The sequence below is a fragment of the Chelonia mydas genome, chromosome 6 (assembly GCF_015237465.2).
Source record: "Chelonia mydas isolate rCheMyd1 chromosome 6, rCheMyd1.pri.v2, whole genome shotgun sequence".
Taxonomy (NCBI): domain Eukaryota; kingdom Metazoa; phylum Chordata; order Testudines; family Cheloniidae; genus Chelonia; species Chelonia mydas.
Genome location: NC_051246.2, coordinates 31,333,201 through 31,359,506, shown reverse-complemented (window position 1 = coordinate 31,359,506; position 26,306 = coordinate 31,333,201). Strand labels below are relative to the sequence as shown.

Genomic DNA, 26,306 nt, shown 5'->3' with positions numbered 1-26,306 from the left:
TGTCTATGCTGTAAAGTAAGAACATGCTTGAGCTCAGGCTCAAGCCTCACCCCCCTTGCCTCTACACTACAATTGTGCTAACCCAGGGTCCCAGGACCCTGCAGGGCTGGAAGGTCTGAGCTCAAGTTAAACCAGGACCCAGGCTCCAAGCCCTACTGCTTTTCAGTATAGATGCAACCTCGTTTGACTCAGGTCCTAGGAGTCAGAAGGAAGTATCCCACAATTCCATGGGATGACTTCCTTAGTCCTCTCTATCCTAACAATCTGCAATCCACTCTACTGAAAATGGAAGCCATGCCCTCTTTGCAAATGGCCATAGCTCAGGTCAGTGTTAACCCATTCTCTCTGCAAGCACACTATCAGAGAGCCGCCTAGGTTTGCAATGGAGAGCGAACAGATGAAGCCTTTTGCAAAACGAGCTGCTTCTTGGTAATATACACGGTGGGCAGTAAAGTCTTCCCCCAGTGCATCACTGCCCTAAGGCTAGAGCAGCCACAATTTGGGGGAGGGCAGGGGGTGCTATGGACTCTGTGATATGGTTACTTTGACTCAGGTCTGCACACAGCAATGTGGATGCCAGAGACCTAGGTTTGAGCACAGGTTAGAAAAGTCTTAACACATGGTTAAAATATAATGAAGATGCTCAAGCCTGGGGTTCTCTACAGAGACAACCTGTATCTGCAGCTAGTGAGGGCAGCAGCTTCAGCAGTGTTACTGAGCATGCTCAGTCCATGTCAGCATGCACAGTACAACCCAAACAGCAAATCTGGGTAAGCACATGACCCCCCATATCCTCTCTCCACGCATTGCCTCTGGCTCCCTAACACGAGTCAGCTGATTCAAGTCCCACTAACCCTGGGCTTACATTGCAGTGTAGACCTACCCTATGGGGCCAGGACTTCATTCTTGGCATTGACACTCTGCAGTGATCACAAGAGCACCTATGGTATTCTAAGTGCAGAGGGGTTCCAGGCTGCAAAACCAAGGAACAAGGAATATTATATTTTAATGGTGCCCATTTAATATGAAAGAGGACTAATTGGGTATAAGTCACCACTGAAAATCCAGCAATACATTTCAGAAGGTCTTGGGACCACGTCTTAACTTGTAGCTTCAACACGTCCACGTCTGCTCCCCCTAATTCACAGAAGTTGACAGCTTGTTAACAGCCAAATAAGAACACGGATATTCAAAAATAAGCCCATTTCACCAGACCAGACAGAGTATTCACATAATAAGTCTAATGACAATACAACCAGGTTCAAAATTATAGCTAAGAAAACCAATTCAATTGGGTTAAAAGTAAACATTTTAAGAAGGCTATTGGAAAAGTGCATTTTTAGCATTCTAAATATTTTGTAACCTTGCACGGAAATTGATTGTATCATTTTCACACACATGTTCATTTCCAATAGTAGAAAATGCTGTAAACTATTTCGACCCTATGTTCTTTCTTATGGATACGGTCCAATCCTGAATTCAGGCTTCATGCTAATTTTTCATTTGTTTATATGTGTGGCAATGGCATGATAAGGCTATTAGACAACATCCGTACTTCCTGCACTATTCTTGTATTTGGTAAATTGTTAGATATTTATGTTTACAACATACACCACTACGTAGAGTGCCATTCCACTGAACAATGTGATCAAAAACGCAGCAAAATGGTACTGGAGGGCAGGTAATTAAAAGGAGATTATCTCTGTGAATCTTATATGCGGTTTGCTATTAGCGATTGTAATTTGGAGATGCTGGGTCTAAATCTGTTCTTAGATCACTTTTACAGCAGTGTAACTCCATTAATTTTAGATGAGTGCTTTGCTGATTCACAGTGAAATCAGAATCAAGTCCAAGATCTTTTTTTCCTCTTACATTTTATCATTATATACTCCATAACAAAGTGGGCCAAATTCATGCCTAACATAACACCACTGACGTCAATCTGGAAACTCTCCTGAAATGTGAAGTGTCCAGTGTAGTTCCTATTTACTCTACTTAAAATTTTAAAGAGATTATGCTGAGCTTACTACAAATCATTGTTAAAAACACACACACAAGCATAGGGATTTATAGCCTCCTTAATGACTTATCTGTAGTCTTAGTTTCATTCTAATGAAATAACAAGGCCTCTCTGACCTTATGAACCATTTTAAATACTAAATAATGATTACTGAAGATACCATGACCAACAAGGAAAATCATTGAGCCAATTGTCCTGGGGTTCTAAAACAAAGTCTTCCATGTATTCCTTTAGAATGAAAAACTTGTGAAAAGCTCCCAATGTCCACATGAAATTTAAGGCCAATTGTTACTCATCTTTGAAAAGAAATCAGCTTGTGACTGTTAAAAAGGGGACTAGAAAACGGCAACTTATACGAACCATTACAAATGCCTTCACTGAGCAGTTGCACTAGAGTAGAAAGAATAAGAACCTTGATCCAGGAGAGCACTCGCATAACTTTATGCTTGTGAGTAGTCACTGAGTGCTTACAGTGATACCCATATTTGTGCTTTGCTGGATCTCAAGGCCTGAAGGTGGGAAATGTTTTACAGCCTTCCCCTGGATGCCAGGGCCTGCTTTCACTATAATTTTTCGGAAACAGTCTTGTTGTTAAACAAGAAAGCTGAGCAGAAATTAAGCCACAATGTTTCAAAACCAGCCTTTAATTTTGCAAGTCTCAGTTTTTAGGTACCCCGCTTTTGACACCCAGGCCAAAATTCTAAGCCTAGATATGTAAATTTAAGTATGCAGTAGGATGCAGACTCTAAGCGTACCCCATTGTGGCATGACAGGCTACTGCAGACATCCTGCCTCAGTTTCTCTCTTGGGCCTTCAACACCATCCACAGCTTTCAGCATGTTCAGTTGCTGAGGTGACTTAGATCTCAGGCTGAGTCACATAAGGGTCCACTTCTTCTGGGGAATTAAGGTCCAAACAAAACCCCAAATGCAAAAGAATCTTGTCCCCAGTCTCAGACCAGGCACAGCCCCTCTTCCCTGAGGGCCCGTCCATCCTTTCCACACACACTCTACCACCCCTTCTGGGCTCAGCCCTCTGCAGACTCCTGCCCTGGGCTCTAAAGAATCTTCCACTAACCTAAGACTTCTGTGGGAGTCTTTCTGCTCCTTGCAACTCTCCCCAGTTCTCCTCCAGCCTGGGAGTCACTGTGCTCCAGGACCCACCACAGAAACCCAGCCCACTTCCTGTAGTTCCTGTCCTCTAAACTGAGCTTTTCCAGGTCTTTTAAAAGGGCCAGGTGTGCCCCATTTGGTCCTGCAGCCTCATCTGGAAGGCAGATAATCCATCACAGGTGGGGCTGAACCCATCACTACCTTAAAGGGTCAGTCACCCTGTGGCAGGAACCAAAATTCATATTCATAGATTCCAAGACCATAAAGGACCATTGTGATCATCTCATGGGACCTCCTGCGTAACACAGGCCACAGAATTTTCCCCAAATAATTTCTAGATCATCTCTTTTAGAAAAACATCCAATCTTGATTTAAAATGGTCAGTGATAGAGAATCCATCACAACCCTTAGAAAATTGTTCCAATGGTTAACTACTCTCACTGTCAAAACTTTACGCCTTATTTCCTGTCTGAGTTCATCTAGCTTTGGCTCCCAGTCACTGGATTGTGTTATACACTTTTCTGCTAGATTGAAGAGCCCATTACCAAATATTTGTTTCCAAATAGGTACTTATAGACTGTAATCAAGTCACACTTAACCTTCCCATTGTTAAGCTAAATAGATTGAGCTCCTCGACTATCACTATCATGTTTTCTGAGCTTCTAATCATTCTCGTGGCTCTTCTCTGAACCCTCTCCAATTTAGCAACATCCTTCTTGAATCATGGGCACCAGAACTGGACACAGTATTCCAGCAGTGGTCATACCAGTGCCAAACACAGAGGTAAAATAATCTCTCTACTCCTACTTGAGATTCCCCTGTTGATGCAATATAAGTACATTGGTACCTAAATAAAAGGTAGCTTTATTTTCCAAGGAGCACCTGCAGCTCCTATTGATGTCAGTGAATTTTGTGGGTGCTCAACTCCTTTGAAAATCAGGCCACTTTCATTTAGATGCTGAAGTATGGATTTAGTTATCTAACCTTCAGCACCAAATTTGGGGGGGAAAAAAATTGTCCCTACAGCGTTGTTGCAAGATGTGCTGTGCCCTCACAGCTCCCATTAACTTTGGTGGGGACTGTAGGTGCTGAGAACTTCTGACAGTCAAGGCCTAAATGTCTAACATCATGCACCCAAAACTGAAGCACTGAAAATTAGAGGCTACGTTTGAAAATGTAGTCATAAATGTAAGCTGTGTAGTGCTGTAAGTAGCCTGTAGAGGAAGCTGGATTCCTGTAAGTGTTAGGAGTTATAGAACTGTGGCCATGCTTAGGAAAACTGACTTAAGATAGTCAAAATGGATTTGGAGAGGGAAAAAAACAAGCCATTGTACATTGTAGACAAGTCGGAGATGATCCTGAGGAAACACTTAATGTACAACAGGTCTATATCTATGCATAGCAGACCTCTTTTCCACATAGGCCAGGTTACCGGAAATTTTCTTCTCTATGGCCTCTAATCTTGTAGTCCTAAATTCAATGAACACTCTGCCAGAATTAACTAGGCCTCCAGGACACTACACACAGATTTATTTCTTTTGTCATGTATATATTTAAGATGAGATTTTTCATCATAGGTTTGTTTTGATAAGCTCTGTATTCTGTGTCTTTCAGAATTCCAGGACTAGGGTGAAATCCTGGCTCCATCAGCTTCAATGACAAAACTCCCAGTGACCTTAATGGGGCCAGGACTTCACCCCTAGTCTCATGAGAAGTGGACTTTATAAAAGGTGCATAACGGAAGTTGGGTACCTGACTCCCTTTGTCACCACTGCAAATCCCGGCCTAGAGATGGGCCTAGACAATACAGCTGGATTGTGATCTGAAATGTCACACATTTTGTACCACGCAATCAGCTGGATTTGGGATTCAGTCCCATCCCCAGTGCCATCTGCTGTACTTCTGTGCCAATATGCCTATTCTTATGGACAGAAATGCCAGTGTTATGCTTTGAGATGATTTTATATATTATTGCATAATGAAAATCACCGACACTGAGACTCAATAATATTGTTACACATTTATTGCTTTTAAGAGACTGTAAAAGGTAAAACTTAATCTTCATTTTCCTCCACTGGTTTTGATTTCATGCCAACCCTCACTCCACATAATATTATTATTTTTAGAATGTTCACAACTTGCCAAACCATTAAATAAACCTTTTTAACGGTTCATAGGATACCATCTACCCTAGACATTTAGGCTCTAAATGACCATCCAGCTCCAGTCCTCCCTTCTGGAGTCATATAAATGCTATTTAAATTTGATAGATGCTTTAATGTACTCAGTTTCTTCATTTCTTGAGTCAATTGTTTCATGAGTGCAACCAAAATAATCCTTTTTATTAGTCTTGAATTCTCATAATACTAAAAGTGTTAAAGAGTTAACAAGGTCTGCAATTAGGACAGTCTGGGATATCACTAACATAACAACAACATCTTCAGTTTATATGGTTAGCATTTCAGTTCTTTGTGAATGAAACTAAACCGAATTTAGGCTACTTTAATTCTGAATGAGAATGTCCACATAGGGGTTTAAATGCCATTTAATTAACCTGCTTTAGATGCACACCACTAGTTAATTTGGATTAATTGTCCTGCGTATCCCCATGTAGATAACCCCTAAATTAGGCGACATCGATACTATAAGCGCTACAGTGGCACAGCTGCAGGTACACCGCTGTAACGTAGATGTTCCTACATCTACAGAAGAGGTTTTCCTACTGATGTAGTTAATCCACCTCCCTGAGAGGCGACAGCTAGGTCAACAGAAGAATTCTTCCATCCACCTAGTTGTGTGTACATGGGAGCTGGGTGGGGTGAGTTCAGCCTAACTACAGCGCTCGAGATGTGAAATCACAGTCCTGATGTAGCTAAATGGATCTAATTCTGAAGTGTAGAGCAGGTCATCAGAGATAAGACATTGGGAATTGTAACTGTCATGACCTAACTGAAAAGGGATTTAACTCGATTCCTTTATTACAAAAACAAAAATCCACTTTCTTGTTTTAATTAGAGATAGACCAAAACTAATCCCGAACCTCAAATCCAAACCCATTTAATTTCAGGGAGGATTGGAACTGAATCACCAAGTCCAGTACTATCCCTACTACAGTTCTGGTTCAAGGTCCAATCCAAAATTAGAAGGGAGCCTCTGGTTGGATTCAGAAATCTCGTGAGAATAATTGATCTTATGAGATTCCTAGCCCAGTTCAGTAGAAATCTCATAAAAAATTAGCTTGCAAGATTTTGATTCCTTCACATCCAAAGTGAAAGCAGTACTATAGACCTGATCCAGCTTTAGAATCGAAGACTGTTCTGAACCTGAGAAAGATCCAGCTCTGAACATGGCTTCCTCAGCTCCAGAATTAATATCAGCATAAAATGGGATGGTGTTTAAACCTGAAAACCTCCACTCATAAAGGGAAAATGGAAAACACTGCTGATTCCAAAAGGCCTAAGAGGAAGCATCCTGCCAATACTGGCTTTCAGAGAACATGCAGTTCTACCAAAATAATCAATTTGCTTTCCAGACCAGACTTGCAGAGCTGCAATTCCTGGACATTCTCTACTAAACATACCTTACATTATTATTATTTTTAATTACTGTGATTTAGACAGAATCAAGCAACTTACGACACAGCAGAAAACAAGCCAATCATTATTTACCTTCCCATCAATTTTGACGATTTAATTATTCCTTCTGATAAATGTGTAAAGACTTGATTCAACCAGATGCATACAACTTTCACCCCAATCCAGCAAAGCACTTAAGCAATAGCTTAACTTTAAATACCCAAGTAGTACCATTAAAGATAAAGGCACTACATAAAGTTAAGCATGTGCTTGAGATGATCAGGACCAGAATGTTCAGTATCTGGCAGAACTGAACCCTAAAATCAGGAAGTTACATACTTTGGTAGAATATCTAAGAAAGAAGATAAGAATTCTAGTAATCCTCATGGTCAAACAACATTTACTCTTCCCTGAAGCCTAGTAATGTTTTCCACTATAAAATGTATATAATTTATTTCAATTTTAGCTCTCCCCCAGGGAAAGCATTTGACACCAAATATTATATAAAAACTCAAAATATACCTGCTATGATTTTTTCTAAATTAGCATGAAAATTGTAAAATATACCCACGAGCTCTAAAGCCTCTGATCTCTGAGCAAAAACAAAACTGACCAAACAATGTATGTACCTATTTTTCTCTGTTCTTTCACAACTAGATATCTAATTACTTAGGACCTTATCCTATAGCCCCTATCTCAAACAAAGCTACCATTGGGCCCAATGGGAGCTTTACCTGTGTGACTGCTCCAGAGCAAGGGTACTGAAGAGTTTATCATTGCCTTGTCTCTAACGTTGCAGACAGCTGTGAAAATCACCCCCTGCCTTGTGTGGGACTGTGGGATGAAGTCAACTAATGGGCCCTGTCCTGCAATCACCATTTCCGTTGACTTCAACAGGAATTTGATGTAAGGACTATAGGATCAGCCCCAAAGAAAGTGACAGTAATACGACAACTTACAATGAAAGCAAGATCTATAGTGTATTTATCTTGTGTTCAGTACAATACTGAAGGTCAGCAAATCAGTATATGTTGCAGCTATCGAGCGTTAACAAAGAATTAGCTAACAGAAAACAAATGTGAAGGTAAAAACTGACAAATCCACACCAATCAGTGAATTACCATGGAAATAAGCATTATAGAAAACTTGTGGGCTGGGAAGGGTTATAAGGGGAATGGTCTTCAACTATTCATGTTCAGCTGCTATTCACTATTTATTTGTAACATGAATCTTTCATTAATCTTAATGTTGGTTACATATGGGTCTTAAGAAAGTGCACCTGCGATATGTCGTTCAATTTAAACAGAGTATCTAAATGTTTTCTTCTAGCTGTGCTCAATTCTCTCCCACCAGAGTAGCAAAGCAACTTTATTCCAAATCCAGAGCTTTTTGATCAGTCTTTCACACTAGTATACAACAGGTAACAAAGTTACTTTTGGTCTCCCCAAGAGACATAGGTCAGTGGCCTGAACATAGTCCTGGGACTCAGGAACTCCTGAGTTCTAATCCTGACTCAGACAGTGACCGTCTTTGTAGCTTTTAGCCAAGCCACTTATGGGTTAATTTTCACAGGTACTCAGAATGAGGGTATTTCTACACTTACCCTGGATCAACCCTGCCGCGATCAATCCACCCAGGGTCGATTTAGTGGGTCTTCACTTGACCTGCTAAATTGACCGCAGATCACTCTGTCAGCTCCGGTAATCCACTAGAATGAGACATGTAAGGTAAGTCGACAGGAGAGTTATTCATGTAACTGGAGTTGCATAACTTAGGTTGACTTAGCTCTGTAGCGTAGACCAGGCCTGAATCTTTGCAATACAGACCATTCATCTCTCTCCCAGGAGAGTCGTGAGGATTAATGATTGTTTGTAAAGTGCTTTAAAGATTAAAAGTATTATGTAAGTGCTAATAATAAAAATGTTTATATTTGGGGCACTGGAACTAATTGTTCTGTTTTGGCATGTGGCCAGAACAGCGTGTGCCATCAACAGTTGAAGATGTGTAGGTAGCAGATATGCGAGGCAGCAGAAATGTCAGTGCTAGGATTGCCACCAAGAGAAAAGTTTGCATTGACAATTCTCTCCACATTTCTAATATCCTTTTCTGTGCACTATCCAGTAATGGAGAGACTATCTGTCAGTGATCACAATGGACATTACCTTGTGTACATAATACCTGTGCAAGCCCCTTGCATGGCTAAAAAAGGAGAGATCACTGTGCCAGTTATTTAAATCCCTGCTCCACTAAACGGTTGGTCTTGCTTTACCGCAATAGGCATTTTTCCATTGAACTCAGGGAGCTTTATATTGGACTGCATGGTCATGCATGACAGAGATTATTTTTGACGAGTACTATGCAGCTTTTCCATCAGGTGAACACACCTGCACAAGATCTGCAGTTGGAAAATGGATGCTATGTGTGCTCAGAAATGCAACCAGAAACTGACTAGAATCCTCAGGCTTTATTTTTTGCTGTTCTCAGTGATAAATCGCTCTTGGAAACAAGGTCCCAGTGTTTGCACAGGATTATCTGCTGACGGCTTATTATAGTCTCGGTTGCAGCTAAGTATCTCTCAATAAAAAAAGGACAAAGTAACAGAAGCAATTTGGTTTCAAAAATTGCTGCCAATATAATCAACTAACATGATTATTTAATAAATACTTTGTAATTTATTAATCCAACCTCAGTTTTCCCATATTTGTGAAGTATTTTTTTGATTAGGGAATTATCAACTTTTCTGTTTGGGGCAACTTCTGAGTTGGGAGAACAAGGGACTATGAGCCAGATATTTCCCACACACAAACACAGGTGCTTAGGGAATTGGCTTCATCCTCTCCAGTGCGCCAGCCAGCCGTAATCTCTAGTGGTCAGGACCAGTAGCCAATTATTTCTTCCAAGAGCAATGGAAGAACAGGGAAGAAACTGTGAGTCTGAGCTACGATTCCCTTTTGGAGCATGCACACTGCTCCATATGCAGGGCTTTCTGCAAAGGGGCAATACAGCCCATAGTTATTGGTATAGGGAATGATCTTGCATTTACGTCAAGAGATGAACAAGCTTAATTTTTATATGATAAAGATATTGGATTACTATTATGCATGCATGATAGCTACTTTTTCTCCCAGGATCACCATTGATCTTGGAGAAACTGTTTTCCATTGTCCTCCACTGAGAGGATATCAGTGGAAGAAACTTGGTCACGTCCTATGCTCTTCTAATGCAGTCTACTGTCTCATTGCAATATCCCTATTGGATTAGAGCTAGTCATTCTTTTTCTGGTAGACCACCGCTGTAATTGGACTAGTTGTGAAGTTGCTATGGAATATCAGAACATCAAAGGATCTGATACAATTATTGTTACTATCCTACCTCACTTTGTTCTGAAGCAGATTTCTGAGGGAGACAAGTTTTTGATAATCAATGCTCAACTAATCTGAATGAAAAGGGCTTTTGATTTGTCCTTCAAGCACCTCTTCCTCTCACACAAGCAGTGCGGTTCCCTATCTAGCTGGAGACTATTCCTAAAAACATTAACATGTCAAAGATGACATTGCCAATGTGAGGATGAAGTATCTTTGAAAGGCAATCATTCTGCACTTCCTATGCACAGTGTACTTGTAATTAACATAGGAAACCCGAGACTGAAATTAGAAACAGATTTAAAACACAAAAAGAATCCACAGATCAAACAGTACAAAGGATGAAAATCCAGTGTAGAATTCTAATAGAGAACTAAATAGAATTGGTAATAGAGAGAGATCAACCTGGATCATAAACACAGGCTGAGCAGAATAAAGATTAGAGCATGTAATTCAACTTTACATTAACTTATTAGACAAAAAAGTGCCCTGGCAAAGGGATTCCTGCATACGGGCAGTATTACTATACTTTTTTGTCCTTAGAATATAGTATATTAGAACTGTAGTACAATACAAAAAGATGAGACAGAACCTATTAAAAGAATACTGGCTGCACAAACACAATCTTGGAAAATACTACCACGTGTAGAATCCTTCATCCGAGGACCTTAAATTGTGTTCAGACATTAATGAATTGGACCCTGTAGGATATGTAAGTGATATTATATCCATTTCATAGAAGTATAAACTAAAGCACAAAGAAGATAGTAACATGTCTGCTACTCTGAAAAGTCTGTATTCGCAAAAAGAAAAGGAGTACTTGTGGCACCTTAGAGACGAACAAATTTATTTGAGCATAAGCTTTTGTGAGCTACAGCTCACTTCATCGGATGCATCAAGATACTGACTCTCTGAGCCTACTAATGTAACAGAGTTGAGAATACAACTCAACAGTCCTAATTTCATTCTTCATTCATTTACACACTAATTCTTTACCCATTAGGCAACATTGCCATCTTAGTAATATAGGAGGAAAAAATGGATAAGACATCAAATGATGGATATACAAATAAGATTTGAAATTACCTGTCCATATAGGCACTGGTTTCTGAGGTGATTATTTAAAAAACAAGAGGAAAATAGAAATATGAATTCAAAGACTGAGTAGTATATCCCAGTGAGGGATGTGCATAATTGATGCACAGAAACTGAGTTTGCCATTATCCATTTAATGCTCAAAGGGTTTAATAAAGGTCTTTTAAAAGAAGTTATGTATGTTTTGAAGTACCACCACATCGTAATTACAAAGCAAAATGACTATATTAACTGTGGAATCCGTCCTGTCAACGATCTAAATATTTCATACTCCAAAAACAAATCTGATTTTCTTTTCCATATATTGCTTCTTTTTAGAAAGGCACAAAATATTGAACCAGATCTTCAGGTGATATAAATTAGGATAGCTGCACTGAAGATAATAGTGATTTACACCAGCTGATGATCTGGCTTGCTTTGTTGGTTTTGTTATATTTTAAAACGAACATCTGCTGCTTCTGAAACTGGAACTTCCAGGACCAGGTCAAGAGTCAAAACAGATGCACTTGAAGCTGCAGTTTCAAATACTAAGCAACAATTTTTAAATCACCTTGCTAAATGACGGGCACAAAATTTGTTGGTACTAAAATAATGTTAGAGAAACTGAATGTTAGAACACAAACCTTTATTTCCTCCCCCCCCCACCAATAATTCTTATTCCCACAGAGAATTCTGTGCTGTTATTTTTGCTCCTTAGTTTGGCAAAGATGAACAGGGAAATTTGCTGCCCCCAAAGCTATCAACAGAAAAGTGACAGGCATCACATATCAGGCTGAAGGCAGAAGTGTACTGGACAAGTGAAAGACAGCATGAAGTTCAGACACATGTAGTACGATATTGGCCATGTATGGTTTAGCGTAGAACCCCACGGGTTTAAGCTGCTCGGATGCTAAAAACAATGCAAACTATGGCCCCAGTCCTGCAAGCAACTCTTAGTGGGTATGCTCACATGGAGCTGCTTTCAGGATCAGGGTTGTAGTGACTTTCAATTAACAGCATAAAGGGGCTGCAATGGAATGGTAAATTTGGCCCCATCACAACACTGAAGTGCCTAGGATGGAAAGTTGCAGTGAGGTTTGCACAGTGAATTTTATCACTATCAGATTTCACTGATAAAAACAAAAACATAATGCAATGAATTTGTATGGGCAGGGACATGTGGGAAAGGATTAATTAAATAGTAGAGATTGATCCAAGCCAATCAGGATTTCAAAGTCCTATGTCCTAAATGTCTGGGGGCTTGGATACAGGGTTTGTTTTGGATGATTGTGGGAAAAGGGGTGAACTGTGAATGCCAGATACCAAGCCGGGTTTGGATACTGAATCTCCTGAAAATTTGGAGGTGTTTAGATCTAGGTTTTTGGTATGGTGAGACTGGGTTTTTTGATATATCAAGTTGTTCTGGAGGCATGGTCTCAGTGTCTAAAAAGTAAATAGTATAAAGGTATTTGGATGCTTTCCACTTACAGCCAAGGAGAACAGGTTAAAAAAAATCCCAACAACCAACAACAACCACAGAATATTTTTCTATCAGAAAATGTTGTTTCATAGAACTAAATGTTTTGTAGGAAAGTGTCCATTTCAATACAATTCAAAACAATGAAAAAATGTTGAAATTCAAATGGAATATTTCATGTTGATTTTTTGTTTCATTTCTACTTCTTTGGTTTCATTACTATGATTGTTTTGTTTTGACAATTTTTATTTATAAAATTATAAATATTTTATAGTATATACTGTTTTGACATTATGAAACATCTCAGTTTTGCTGTTTCCTAGTCAAAATATTTTGGAATTTCTATTCCACAAACTATTTTTGCATTTTCGACTTTTCAAACAGATTGAGCATGAGGTTTTTCCCCAAAATTTCAGAACTTCATGAAGGACGTAAATTCCATTTCCCCTGGTTGTGCTAGGTACCAGGGACACACATAGTAAGAGATGGTCTGTGCTGCAAAGAGCTTGCACTTTAAGTAGACAAGACAGACAAAGGGTGGGATAAAGGAAGTTTATCATCTCCATTTTACCTTTGGTAACTGAGACACAGAGAGGTTAAGTGATTTACCCAAGGTCATACAGGGACTCTGTGACAAAACTGAAAACTGAACCCAGATCTCGACCCCCAGTCCAGTGTCCTTATCACTAAACACTTCCTCTCAGCCTCTGCAGCTGTATTTTCAAAGCAGTGCACACTGGTTTGACAGATTCCTGATGACACAAATGGGAATAGTAGCTAAATCTCTGTTTACTGCCTTAAAAATTCAAAGCCTTTGAGTCTGTAGATAACCATGTACACTCTGCCCAGCAAAACTGCAAAAGTCTACAGACTTATGGACAAGTAGGTCTGTAATGCATTATTAGATCTTTTGAAATGCTCAGTGGGTTCTGACTTCTAAAGTACATGGACACAAACTCTGAAATGCACTACTCTTGGACTCTATTATTGCCCTGCTACCTAAGCCTGCTTGACCTTCCACGGCAGACAGAGTCAGCAGAAAAGCCATGACAAGCATCAAGAGGTTTGCCAAGAAATAGAGAATTTATTTCACTGTTAAACACTATTTAATCTCTGAGTAATCTCTAGTTGTTCTCTGATGCTGTTTATACACCAAGGGTATTGTATGTACGTAGAATTTATGACTCTTGTAACCTGAAGCTGCAAAATATTGCTGCATGGAAACCACGAGCTTGGGTTCACCTTGTTTCAGCAAGCTTTGACAGAGAGTTCAGTTCACATACATTTGCCCACTGTGAGGTTCACTTAAAGTTCTGAAGTCACCTAAAAATCATACGAACAGCCATACTGGATCAGACAAATAGTCCCTCTAGCCCAGTATCCTTCCAACAGTGCCAGATGCTTCAGAGGGAGCAAACAGAACAGGGCAATGTGTATAGTGATCCATCCCCTGTTGTCCAGTCCCAGCTTCTAGAAGTCAGAGGTTAAGGGACACACAGAGCATGGGGTTGCATCACTGACCATCTTGGCTAATAACCATGGATGGTTCTATCCTACAGGGACTTATCTAAGTGCTTTTTGAACCCAGTTATACTTTTGGCCTTCATGATATCCCCTGGCAATGAGTTCCACAGGTTGACTGTGCATTCTGTGAAGAACAACTTTTTTATGTTTGTTTTAAACCCGTTGCATATTAATTTCATGGGGTGATCCCTTGTTTGTGTGCTATATGAAGGGGTAAATAACTTTCTTATTCACTTTCTCCACACCATTCATGATTTTATAGGCCTCTATCATATCCCCACTTAGTCATCTCTTTTCCAAGCTGAACAGTTCCAGTCTTTTTGATCTCTTTTCATGGGGAAGCTATTCCCTACCCCTAATCATTTTTGCTGCCCTTCTCTGTGCTTTTTCTAATTCTAATATTTTTGAGGTGAGGCAACCAGAACTGGATGCAGTATTCAAGGTGCGGGTACACCATGGATTTATATAGTGGCATTATGATATTTTGTCTTCTTATCTAGTCTTTTCCTAACTGCTCCTAACATTGTGTTAGTTTTTGTGACTGCTGCTACAGATTGAACAGATGTTTTTCAGAGAATTATCCATGATACCATTAAAGAAAGAGAACTTGAAGCTAACAGCTAATTTAGAACCCATCATTTTGCATGAATAGTTGGGATTATGTTTTCCAATCAACATTGAATTTCATCTGTCAGTTTCCTGCCCAGTTGCCTGGTTCTGCAAGACCCCTTTGTAACTTTTCACAGTCAGCTTTGGAGTTAACTATCTCAAGTAATTTTGTACTGTCTGCAAACTTTGCCTCCTCCATGTTCACCCCTTTTTCCAGATCATTTATGAATATTTTGAACAGTACTGGTCCCAGGACAGATCTTTGGGGGACACTGCTATTTACCTCTCTCCACTGTGAGAACTGGACATTTATTCATACTCTTTGTTTCCTATCTTTTAACCAGTTACTAACCCATGAGAAGACCTTCCCTCTTATCCTATGACTCCTTACTTTGCTTAAGTGTCTTTGGTGAGGGACCTTCTTAAAGACTTTCTGAAAGCCCAAATTCAACCCCCACCCAGCAAATCTGAAGCACTCCAAACACTCAGATACTATGGTAATAGGCGTAGCATTTAGATTAGACAGATGGAAAGTTGGCAAGACGCAATGGCTTCCATAACTAAGCTAGTGAGTTTTACTAACCCTGCCCTCCTAATAAGATCCCTCCCTTATCTTTAGCTGTCTTCTGGGGAAGGAAAGAGGCCTGGTGGCTATCAGCATTCCACTCTACCCTGCTGTTTTGGGAACCAGACAAGATAGGGTCATTCTCCTGCAAGGTGTGCAAGCATTATGTTCTGTGGACTGGGCAGCATACGCATTCCTTTTTCTTGAAGAACAGAAATGGGAAAAACTCCTTTGGTTCTTCTGCTTGTTTAACAGCCCTTTAATGCTTTGCATCTGAGAAGTCCCATCATGCCCTGGGCTACCTGGAAACTGTGACCTTGTCTGAGTTATAAATACATTAGGGTTTTAATTGAAAGTTCAATACAACTCTTCTAAAAAGGGCTATCGCTTTCTTGAGTGGCTTTAACCATATTAACACCACCCTCATTTTTCAAAATTACAGAGTCTGTAAGCTGTTCAGATTCATTTTAGACTAAAATGTGGTTGCAGACAGGAAGAGCTGTTATCAGTTGCATGGTATAGTTTCGTCTTGAAGTGTGGGAGTTAAAAAAAAAAAGTTAACCGCCATGTGTCAACATGTGGAAGGGATAAAAAGGTAACCAGGAAAGGAAAATTAAGGCCAAAGACAGTGTGTATATTTACAAATGAACCCCACACCAAAGTAGAAAAATGCAAACATTTCTGGGGAAAAGACAGACCTTCTGTACTGTTACGAAATGGTTTGAATAGCTCTAATTTATTGCAAGGCTTCTGGACTTCAGCTCCAGTCTCCTGAGAAACATAGGAACTGCTATATTGGATGAGTCTAATGGTCCATCTAGCCCAGTATCCTGTGTCTGACAGAGGCCTGTGCCAGCTATTTCTGAGGAAGTTGCAAGAAACCGTGCACTAGGAGGTTATGAGATAACTTGCCCCTGAGGAAAGTTTAAGCACTGGCTCTCCCTGAGTTGGATTGAACTCTTAGGCGATCAGTAAAACAGGGTAAATGAATCCTCAGTACAGGGTGCACTATATGCAGCATGCTTTAAATAAGGAGCATGAGCAGAGTCAACCATGGCACATGGCCGGGAGGAAGAGGACAAGAGCCTGGGGTAAATGATGGACAATCGCATACAGAAACTAATATGCAATGGAATGTTTAGCGATAACACAAGAATAAATTAGGCCTTTGTAATGACCCCTTCTCACCAATTTCTCATTGCTGTAATTTTTGTTGAGTAAGAAGCACCTCTGAAGCAAGTTACAAAACGTCGCCAGCGCTAAAAGTCAAAGACATGCTCTCTCCCTTTCTGTGAAACAGCCATACATGATCTTGACCCTTCACCTCCAACTGTTTGTTCTATTTACAGTCTGGCTGCTGACTAGCTAGTAAATACTGCAAAAAACAGATTGCCATGTACAAACAGCTGTACTCCATGTGCCAACACCAATCTATCTGCCCAGCATAGTGCATGCCTGTTGAGGCATAGGGTTGAATGAAAGACAAGAGGAGGAAAAACACACACCACAGTGAAAAATATTCTCTCCCTTTAATATTCTACACATTTTCCCTCTTTTCAGTCCTCTGGTCTGCATCTGTCATGTAAGGATGTTGTATTAAATGCTGACAGGAAAAAGTTCAATATAACATAACACACAGCATCAGAAATTTGAGCTGGCGAAGAGTTCTTTTAGGTCGTCTCATGTATCCCCTGACAAAACAAGACTGGTCCCTATACCTCATTCACCACTTCCATTTTAAAGCTCTAAAAAATGGGCTACTCTGTGGGATGAAAAGAGAATTTGGGGCACATCCTTTCCGCTTCTCTCTCTCTGAGTCAGGAAACAAGAAGAAGAGAGGCTAGGATGTAGTAGCAGGGCCATTTAGAGGGAAAGATTTTTCACACACAGATTGAAAAAGAACCACTATGGACTACATCTGCTGTGATGCACTGTGATCATGGAACTCCCATGATGCAGCTTGGTCAGAGGAGAGACCAAGGTGCATTATTGCAGATGTAGTCTGGCCAAGGAGCCATAGGAGAGAATGGGGGCACGAAGCACTGTGGCACCTTTGGCCACTGCAGTTTAATGTCAGGCTGACAAATTAAATGTTTCTTTCAGTTTGTTAAACTGAACCATTTTGATTGATGCTGAACTGACCTAAAATTAAATGTTTTTGTTTTCCTGACAGAAAAATAAAACAATTTTTGCAAAATTATAGTTTTTCCTATGGAAAAATTCAATTTTTGCAGAGTATTCTGTCAAAAAATCATTTCAATGGGAAATTCCTTACCAGCTGTAATCTGGAGTGAAAGTCACACATTCGCCCCTGCTGTTACTATCTAGCTCATGCCATCTGAAGTGTCGCTCCTGAGCGGGGCAGCAGGCAGTGAGGAAGGTTTCCCTTTCAGCTCTTCCTCCCCACTTCTAATGGCTCCTCACAAGGTTTATTAGTAGACAGCCAAGCTTTCTTCCCCCTTCCCTTTGGCAGCTCCCTCACCTACACTGGGTCTTACTCCGTGCAGCACAGTGGGCAAGAAGTGGGGAAGAATAGGCCAGCACTGCTGCTTCTTGGCCCTAAGCAGTGGTGAATTCTACCCACAGGGGCAGCCATGTTGTGAGGGAGACAGGACCAGAGAGGTTACAAAGAAATTCAGAAAGAGCTGGGACTAAAAGGGAGACTGGACCACTGTTGGAAAAAGGTCATGGAAAAGGATGAGGGAGAGGAAAGGGATGGAAAGAACCAAATGATAGCAAAGGGGAAACCACCATTAAGAAAAAGAGATGGGAGAGAGATTAGGCACAAATTAGGGAAAGGGAAGGAAACACTTCAGGGACAAATAGAGAAAGAATGGTGCTGTGGTAATGGACAAGACTTTAGGATGAAGGTCAAGTCTCCTGGCTTTCATTCCCAGTTCTGCCACTGGCTTGCGGTGGGACCTGGGGGTGGGGTGGGGGAGAATCACCACATCAGCTCCCTATGCCTCAGCTTTACCAATCTGTAAAATGAGTATACTAATACTGATGTACCTGACAGGAAGATGAAAGCCTCTTGTGACCCTGGGATGGAAGTGCCATAATTAAAGTACTGTTATTAGAAGGCGGAGACTGGCTGAATCAGAAAAAAGATCACTTCACTCACTCAATCCCGCAAAAGTGTCATTCGAGTAGCCACTGCAAATTTGGGAGCTATACCTTATATACAAAACCTCTCCAGCCCCTTCACACTAGACCATTTGGTGTAATACATTGGAACTATGAAATTGGAGAATTCGGTCAGGAGTCCTAGAATGTGATCCAGAGGCCTTTGAAGTGAATGGAACTCTTTCATTTGATTCAAATGGTCTTTGGCTCAAACCTGAGTTACTCAGGCATTTTTAAGAGCCCTCTCCTCCCCCCATTTACCCAGATTCTGGTTAGATTTCAATGGAGGCACTGTGAGCCCCAATGTCCTGCTATCATTCCAGTTCTAGGTCTGGTGGCCCAACATCTTCCAGCAGAAGTATCCTGTTTGGTCCTCCACCATTCAAAATTATATAACCCATAGGTAAGTGCCAACCTCTTTGGAAAAAAAACGGTGTAGGTTGTTAGGATATAATATTCAGGCCTGTCTGTAAAGGCCTATACTCTAAGAATTTAGGTGTATTCTTATCACTTAGCTAGTTATAGAGGTATAAAAGAAAGAATCAAAATCACTGTCTGACTGTATAAGGCCTTTTCTTACTGTGACAGTCTGAGGCCCTGTTCTTAGGCTAAGGCCATTGGCTAAGCAGCAGAGGCAGCCATAAGCTGGGAAGCCAACGGTCACATCCTCACATTCCAAACTAGTCACATTGAAAGAAGGTGCTATTGGGCTGTTAGGAATACAATCCTGTCCTGATAATGCCTATTGTCTCCAGAGAAAGGGAAGTGCCTAGAAAATGTAAAAGGAAACTTAGTTTGATAGCATCCTGTCTGGCAAGGATGTGAATATCAATATTATCAATTATTATTATCAATAGCTGGGATGTGAAATCCTCACTTCTGTATTGTTTTGTCATTATAGTTCCCACTTTGCTATTGTTTATTTGCATGGTCTCTGTCTGGTTCTGTGATTGTTTCTGTCTGCTGTATAATTAATTTTGCTGGGTGTAAACTAATTAAGGTGGTGTGATATAATTGGTTAAATAATCATGTTACAATATGTTAGGATTGGTTAGTTAAATTTCAGTAAAATGATAGGTTAAGGTATAGCTAAGCAGAACTCAGGTTCTACTATATAGTCTGCAGTAAATCAGGAAGTAAGGGGGAAATGTGAAGAGGGAATGGGGGTAGGGAAATTGGAATCATGTTTTGCTAAGGGGGGGGGAATGGGAACAGGGACACAGGTAAGGCTCTGTGGTGTCAGAGCTGGGAAGGGGGACACTAAGGAAGGAAACTGGAATCATGCTTGCAGGAAGTTCACCCCAATAAACATCGAATTGTTTGCACCTTTGGACTTCGGGTATTGTTGAGCTCTGTTCATGCAAGAAGGACCAGGGAAGTAAATGGGTGAAGGAATAAGCCCCCTAACATAGGTGTGTTCCAAATCAGCCCTGTATTCATAGGTTCTCACATTCTTCAACTGTGTTTGGTGAATTTTTATGCCACTAAAATGAACCATCAACATTCACCTTATAAACCATGCCTCATGACAAGACAGGGCAAATAAGGATCTAGGTAAAAACTTTATAAATCCCTTCTTCACTAGTGGTCAAGAAAAAATATCTAAGGCCAAATCCTTGACTGATGTAAATTGGCATAGTTCCATTAAAGTCAATAAAGGAAACTCATACTTATGGAGGATCTGGCCTCCCAGGTCTGATTCCCCTCTTACTCCGGACATACACCAATGTAAGTAACTTCACCAAAGCTAATGGAGTTACACTGACACAGACTGGTATAAGTGAGAAGAATCATGCCCCTAGCTTACAGTAAATATGGCTGCTGAGTTCTTGATGATCAGTTGGTTGAAGTGCTGTTAGTCAGCAGTAATTATAGGAAGGGATCCGAGTTATTTTTGCAGTTACAGCTGAATAGACTCAATGCCGGGGATAAATTGGCCTTGAGCAAACTTAAAAAATATTTTCTTGCTAAGTGAGCGCCAGAGACATATGTCTCTATAAAATGGTTAAGGAGAAGCTGATGACTTGCCCTCAGCGGGTTCAAGAATTTGAAAATGATTAATTTTTGTTTTAAATCTTCCAGACCATTCAGGCAACAGATAGTAGGAGAGAAATTTAAATTTTCTTGCGAAACTTCCTATTTAGAAGATTAAGAGAGAGAGCCTACGGTACATTGAACTGAAATGGTAATTATTGGAAGCTTGGCACAGTGATAGGTTTCTCTGCATTGCTCAGACAGTGCACTTTATCTTCCAGAGAATCTACTTCATTTCAAATTTTGAGTCTGAGTTCATTCAGTTTGAGGCTTTCCTGTGCAAACGTGTGTTAGTTGACCTGTGTGGTGTTTTCTTTGAGGAGACAGAAAAAAAAACCCAAAAATCGTGGCCCAATTGTAGTTATTTATGATCCATTGCATTTTCCACAGTTATAGGGGTGTTGGCCAGATGACCTTCTGCAATCAGAGAGGTGGCGAGGAGAAGGGATATCAAGGTGCCAGTTATGTTTTAGACCTCTAAGCTTGAGAAGGTTTAGCAAAGCTAAGGGGCGGACATGCCAGTGGAATAGGGTCCTTAAATGGACCCCAAGCAAGTGGACGTAGGCATAGAGGAGCTCTGCACTGCCATGCTCTCTTCCTCCTCCTCCAACATTGGGAGTGTGTGGACAGCGGTTGCAGGAGCCAGCTACAGCAGTTTTACACCAATAGGGAGTTTATCTATGCAAACTGATTTCCCAGCTGGCCATTAGAACTCAGATTCTGGCCCTTTTGTACCACCTGAGCACCACACACCAAGGGGATGCATTTCATTCTTTGTACTCAGGTCACAGTTGTGTGACTACATTCCATCCACTTAAATTCCACCCCCTCCCCCACACGCCATTTTATTTGGACATGGCATGCCCAACCCCATTTTCAGTCCTCAGTTATTGTGTAGTTGTGCTGTGTCACTGAACAGTTCCTGTTTTTTACCCCACATGTCACTGCATTTTAGTGGTGGGTGAATGTGTGCACAGATCATAAGCTGGTGTAGCTTCACAGAAGCATTGACTTATCACCAGCTGAGTTTCAATGGGCAAAGTTTTTTGGGATCCTTTTGGATAAGACTCAACACAGAAATGCAGGGCATTATTATTAATATTTATTTGCTACAGTCCTTACACATAAAAGCAAAGATCCAGTACAATGTAAACATGGATGGAGAAAATACAGGGGAAAGCACCGCTTGGCAGTAAAGAGATCGGGATTTATTTTTGGATGAGTCAGTATTCTCTGGATGTAAGCTCAGTGCCCAGCTAGCTGTGCTTTGCACAATGCGTGGTCTAGTTAGGCCAAAATTTTCCCTGGTGCAGCTCACAGTGGAGTTACTCCAGGAGTGAATTTGGTCCACTGTGCTTGTAGAATGCTTAATGCGTATTGCAGATTTTCCTCTTTGCTTTTACTGAAGTTAACCCAAACTGGAGGGGGAAGGCTACAGGTCCTCCCTGTTGAGGCACCTCAGGAAGAAGGAATCTGGAAAATGACCTTAAAGGAGGCTTAGTCGAGAGTGAATTAACAGCCTTCGTCACTCATTTGGACTTGAGGAAGTAGAGGTACTCAGACTGAAGTGACTCAATGGAGTCAGCATAGCCCAGTGGGGGAAAAGGGAGAGCCAAGTAACCAGCAGGGCACTAGGTTTGGTACCTACTCACTTATGCAAGACAATTTTTACTTAAAAAGGGATCAGCCAAAGAGCTAGCGATGGGATTAACAGAAGTGGTTTTGGTTATGGATTCCCAGCATACAAGAATCGGGCTCAAGATTTTTTTTTAAATGGATGCCTAAAATTAGGCTCCTGAGTCTATATTTAGGCACCCACATTAGTAATCTAATTTTCCAAAAAGAGCTGAGTACCCATTCAATGAATTAAAACAACCTGAGAGATCTCTGTGGGAGCTGCTGAATTCTGAGGACTTGTAAAAATCAGACCCATTAATTAGGTGCCAAAATTTGGATTCAGGGGCCTAATTTTAGGCCCCCGTTTTCAAAAATCTTGATCACAGAGTATTTTTCACTTTCAAAGTTTTCCCTGAATACTTGTGATTCAAAACTGAAGCCGTAATTTCACCTTCCCATTTAAATAATAGCTATGCTCCTTCTAGGACTACAAGGACAACACTTGCTCTGTTCCCTCTCTTCGCAATCTTTGAAGTTTTATGATATCAGTTGTCTCACTTCCTCTCACACAGGCTTTATGCAGCAAAGCAAAATGGCTTCTGTTGACCCCTTTTTGTCCTCCTGGAGCCATGTGGGAGACCTACATCATCTGGAATCCTCAAGAAATATCATGAAACTTCAACCACACTATGACACCCAACCAATCCATCTCAAAACTGAAAAGCACTCCAGGAAATTTAGCTTGGAAATTTGCATCGACATCCAGGTAGTGCTTAAAGAAAAAAAAAAAAGAGTGCTCGCTCCACAGAACATTCGCTGATACGAACAATTTTGCAGAAAGCACTGCATTTTTGCACAAGCTCTGCAAAGGGTGGAAAAAGAAGAGGCCCATTTTAATGTTGTGGGTTTTTTAATTTCTCGGTGAATATTTCACATAGCTCTAGTGTTAATCATGTGCAGATCTTAATTAAACTGTTACCTGTTTCCACTAGAGAACACTAAATATAGAGCTCTCTGTAAAACCTTAATGGAATCATCAGAGTTTGTGAAGCTTCTCATAGAAGTGTTAAGGGATTTTGCACATCAAAACCCCTGTATACAAACAGCACACTCTAATTTAGACACTTATAGGCAGGAATATGGTTTGCAATGTTATATGCACTTCTGGCCATTCTAACAAAGGGGAAAGGTGATCCTTTTAATAACATCCAATGTTAATATTCTCTGGATCCCACTAAAATCTGGTAAATTAAGATCAGTGGTGTGATCAAAAGCTCATTAAAACCAATTGGAACCTTTCTATTCTAAATATATAAATGCAAATACCCACGGCAAGGGAAATGTCAAGATTATTTATGGTACAGTAGTGCCTAGAGGCTCCAACTGATATGCCAACCCATTGTGCTAGGCACTGTCACTTACTATGGATATCTATAGTCTTCCCTTAAGAGCCTACAACCTGCTGTGGTAATGCAAATAAACAAACAGACTAGACAAAGTATGAGAAGTGGAACAGAAGCATAGAGGTGAAGTGACTTGCTCAGGTCAGCAGCAGGACTGTGGCAAACCCAAGAAAAGGACCAAGGCCTCCCAACTACAAGACCAGCAGCCAAAGTTTTAATGGTGCTCATTTTAGTATCATCTGATACTGAGGACACACAACTTACTTTCAACACTATCTGAAACAAACATGTTTGCCCTACCAAAGCCTTCTTTTGTAACCTTATTAATTGTATCTTAATTCCCTGTTGATTATAGACTGAAAATATATCTGAGTAAATATCCCCCCCCTCCAGCTCTGCAATAATACACTGGCATAAGGACAGTGGAATCAAAGCTCCTGGCTATTTGAAAGCTTTTACAGAACTCCAGGGAAGAATTCCAAGTTGAAATTTTCAAAGCAGTGCAGGGGATTTATTTTCCATTATTTTAAATGGAAGATAGGTGGGTGTAACGAGGCCTTCGCTTGCCCTCACACAAATCAGTCAGAGACCTCCTCCAAGTGCAATCACCAGTGCTTCTTTTATTAACAGTGTCAGCTCCCACCACCTTCTATTTACAGACAGCTAGCTTCTCCAGCCAGCAGGGATGCACTGCCTGTGGCTCCTCCCTTTCCTTTCTCTTCCCCCACCCCCTTCACTTCCTTCCTGCCAGCTTTATATAGCCCCCCTGGCTAATAAGGCCCGCAGGTGCTCCTCTTTCATCAGTTAGGCATGGCATACCCAGCCAGCCCCAATTAATGCTTCTTAATTGGAGCTGGGCTAACAGGGGCCTGGTTCAGGGCCTCCTGGCCAGCACCCTGTTACAGGGGGTAAGTCCTGTGCCTGGCTGTGAAAATTTCTGCCATAGGCTTTATTCATACCTCTTACCACTTCTTAATTGTGGAATCAGCGCTATTGAGCTTATTGTAATAGCAAACTCACCACACCTATATCTATATTAAATCCACTGTTCCTGAATCTATGCAAATCATAGATGACTTTCAAATATATTAAACAATGTTATCATTGAATATTGTTATTCAAGAATCTTTCATTTAACACAACACAACCTTTAAAAGCAAAATGAAATGAAATATAAATCATGCCCTGCTCAGGATCAAAGGCCCAATTACAGTATGCTAAATCAATACTTTAGAACAAGTGATCATGGAGTTAGAGCAGAAACATGTTACTCGAAGGATGAGGCTGTATCCAGAGTTACACATTCACTCACTAGATGGATAGAACAGTGTCTTGCCATTGTGCAAAGGTGTCAAGTGACAGTAATATTGCCACTCTGTGGCCATAATAAGGTGGGTCATATATGGGGTAGTTATTTAAACATTGGGTAGAAAGGGGGTTGCTTCATGGTCCCAAAGGCACAAAATTTTCACCACTTGAAATTAAAGGCGAGATGAACTGATAGCTGCACATTACTCTTTCTAACATAGCAACCACCCATGCAGGAGCCAGCAACAATTGCAGTCCAACAGAGCACAGAAACTGCTTCCCTTGTGTGCCCCCCTGAGGGAATCAACTACACCAATGAGGGTAAAGAGAGAGGAGATGGAGCTCTTCCATGCTGGAGTCCAGCAGTTGCATAATAAAGCACGTGTCTCAGCCCCTCCCCAGAAGAGGTGCGGCAGTGGACATACTTTCCATACATGGCATGGCACTTCAGAAATCAATTGTTTTGCTTGTGCACAAAGCTTCCTGGCTTTCCCACTGGGACAGGTTGGAGCTGCACCACCCCAGCACAAGGCTCTGTGTGTGAATGCCACAACAAAGCCGCTATTATTTGCTGAGCAAAGTATGGCATGGTCAGTGGATGGCTTGCAAGCTTTCCCAGCATTGCCCCGCCAATGTACTGTAAACTTGGAGAACAGCCTGACCGACAGGAAAGTAGTTCTCTCCCCAAGATTAGCAGCATGCACTATGGCAAAAGGAAATGAGGTCCAGCAAAGAGCAATGAAAAATAAAAAAGACATAAAAAGGCCAATGAAAATTCAGCAGGAGCAGGTTGCTTAAAGGTGGCTGCTAGACACACTGCCTGTGCACTGAAATGCAGAAAAATTAGCAGTTAAATTATTTGCTTATCTAGTGGAAGGGAGCCTGTTAAAGAGGAAGCTGGTTTCACTATTCAGGGATGCAGAAGTCAAGTAAAGAAACAAAACCACAGGGAATTTAAGATGACAGAGCAACTAAATGACAAGGATGGAGGGGAGAAAAGGCTAAATCCAAAGGAAACAGGTCAATAGAGCAACAAACAATATCCAGGGTGGATGCACAAGTGGCATCTCTGGGCATTGCCCCCATTCACTATCCCCCCCCAATGCCTCATCCAAAAATCTATCCAAGCCAATGGAAAGTCTCATTGATTCCACTGGGCTTTTCATCAGGTCCCTGGGATTGCACATTGGCCATATGCTTGCACATCACAGCGAACCCACTGTCGTCATCATCATCTCTCATCTTCTCAAAGTGTGAGCCCTCCTCTGGCCAGTAGCACCTTTGCTGCTGACACTTAGCAAATGATGTAATGAGCATAATTTAGAGTGAATCTACACAGGCCACCTCCAACACTAGCACAGTACATTGCCCTAAGCTAGGGGCCTGCTGTTGTAGCTTGTTGCTAATTAAAGGGTTTTGCAAGAGTCTGGGTATGTCTACACTGCAATTAAACATCAGCAGCTGGGCCGGGTCTGCTGACTTGGGCTTGTGGGACTGAGG

At 41.0% G+C, this 26,306-nt stretch overlaps 1 protein-coding gene and 1 long non-coding RNA gene across 8 annotated transcripts in view; one reads left to right on the top strand and one right to left on the bottom strand.

Moving 5' to 3' along the window:
• Positions 1–26,306, top strand: part of KCNC1 (potassium voltage-gated channel subfamily C member 1) — a 156,183-nt gene that overhangs the window by 44,122 nt on the left and 85,755 nt on the right. The gene's annotated exons all lie outside the window — the stretch shown is intronic.
• LOC122466160 overlaps positions 1–26,306 on the bottom strand; it is a 101,996-nt gene that overhangs the window by 35,384 nt on the left and 40,306 nt on the right. Inside the window, exon 1 of one of the 4 annotated variants that reach the window (XR_006291471.1) lies at positions 2,776–2,979. The exons of the other annotated variants lie outside the window; for them this stretch is intronic. This is a non-coding gene — a long non-coding RNA (uncharacterized LOC122466160). Of the gene's footprint in view, positions 1–2,775; positions 2,980–26,306 lie in introns of those variants that run through there. 4 annotated transcript variants of the gene reach the window in all.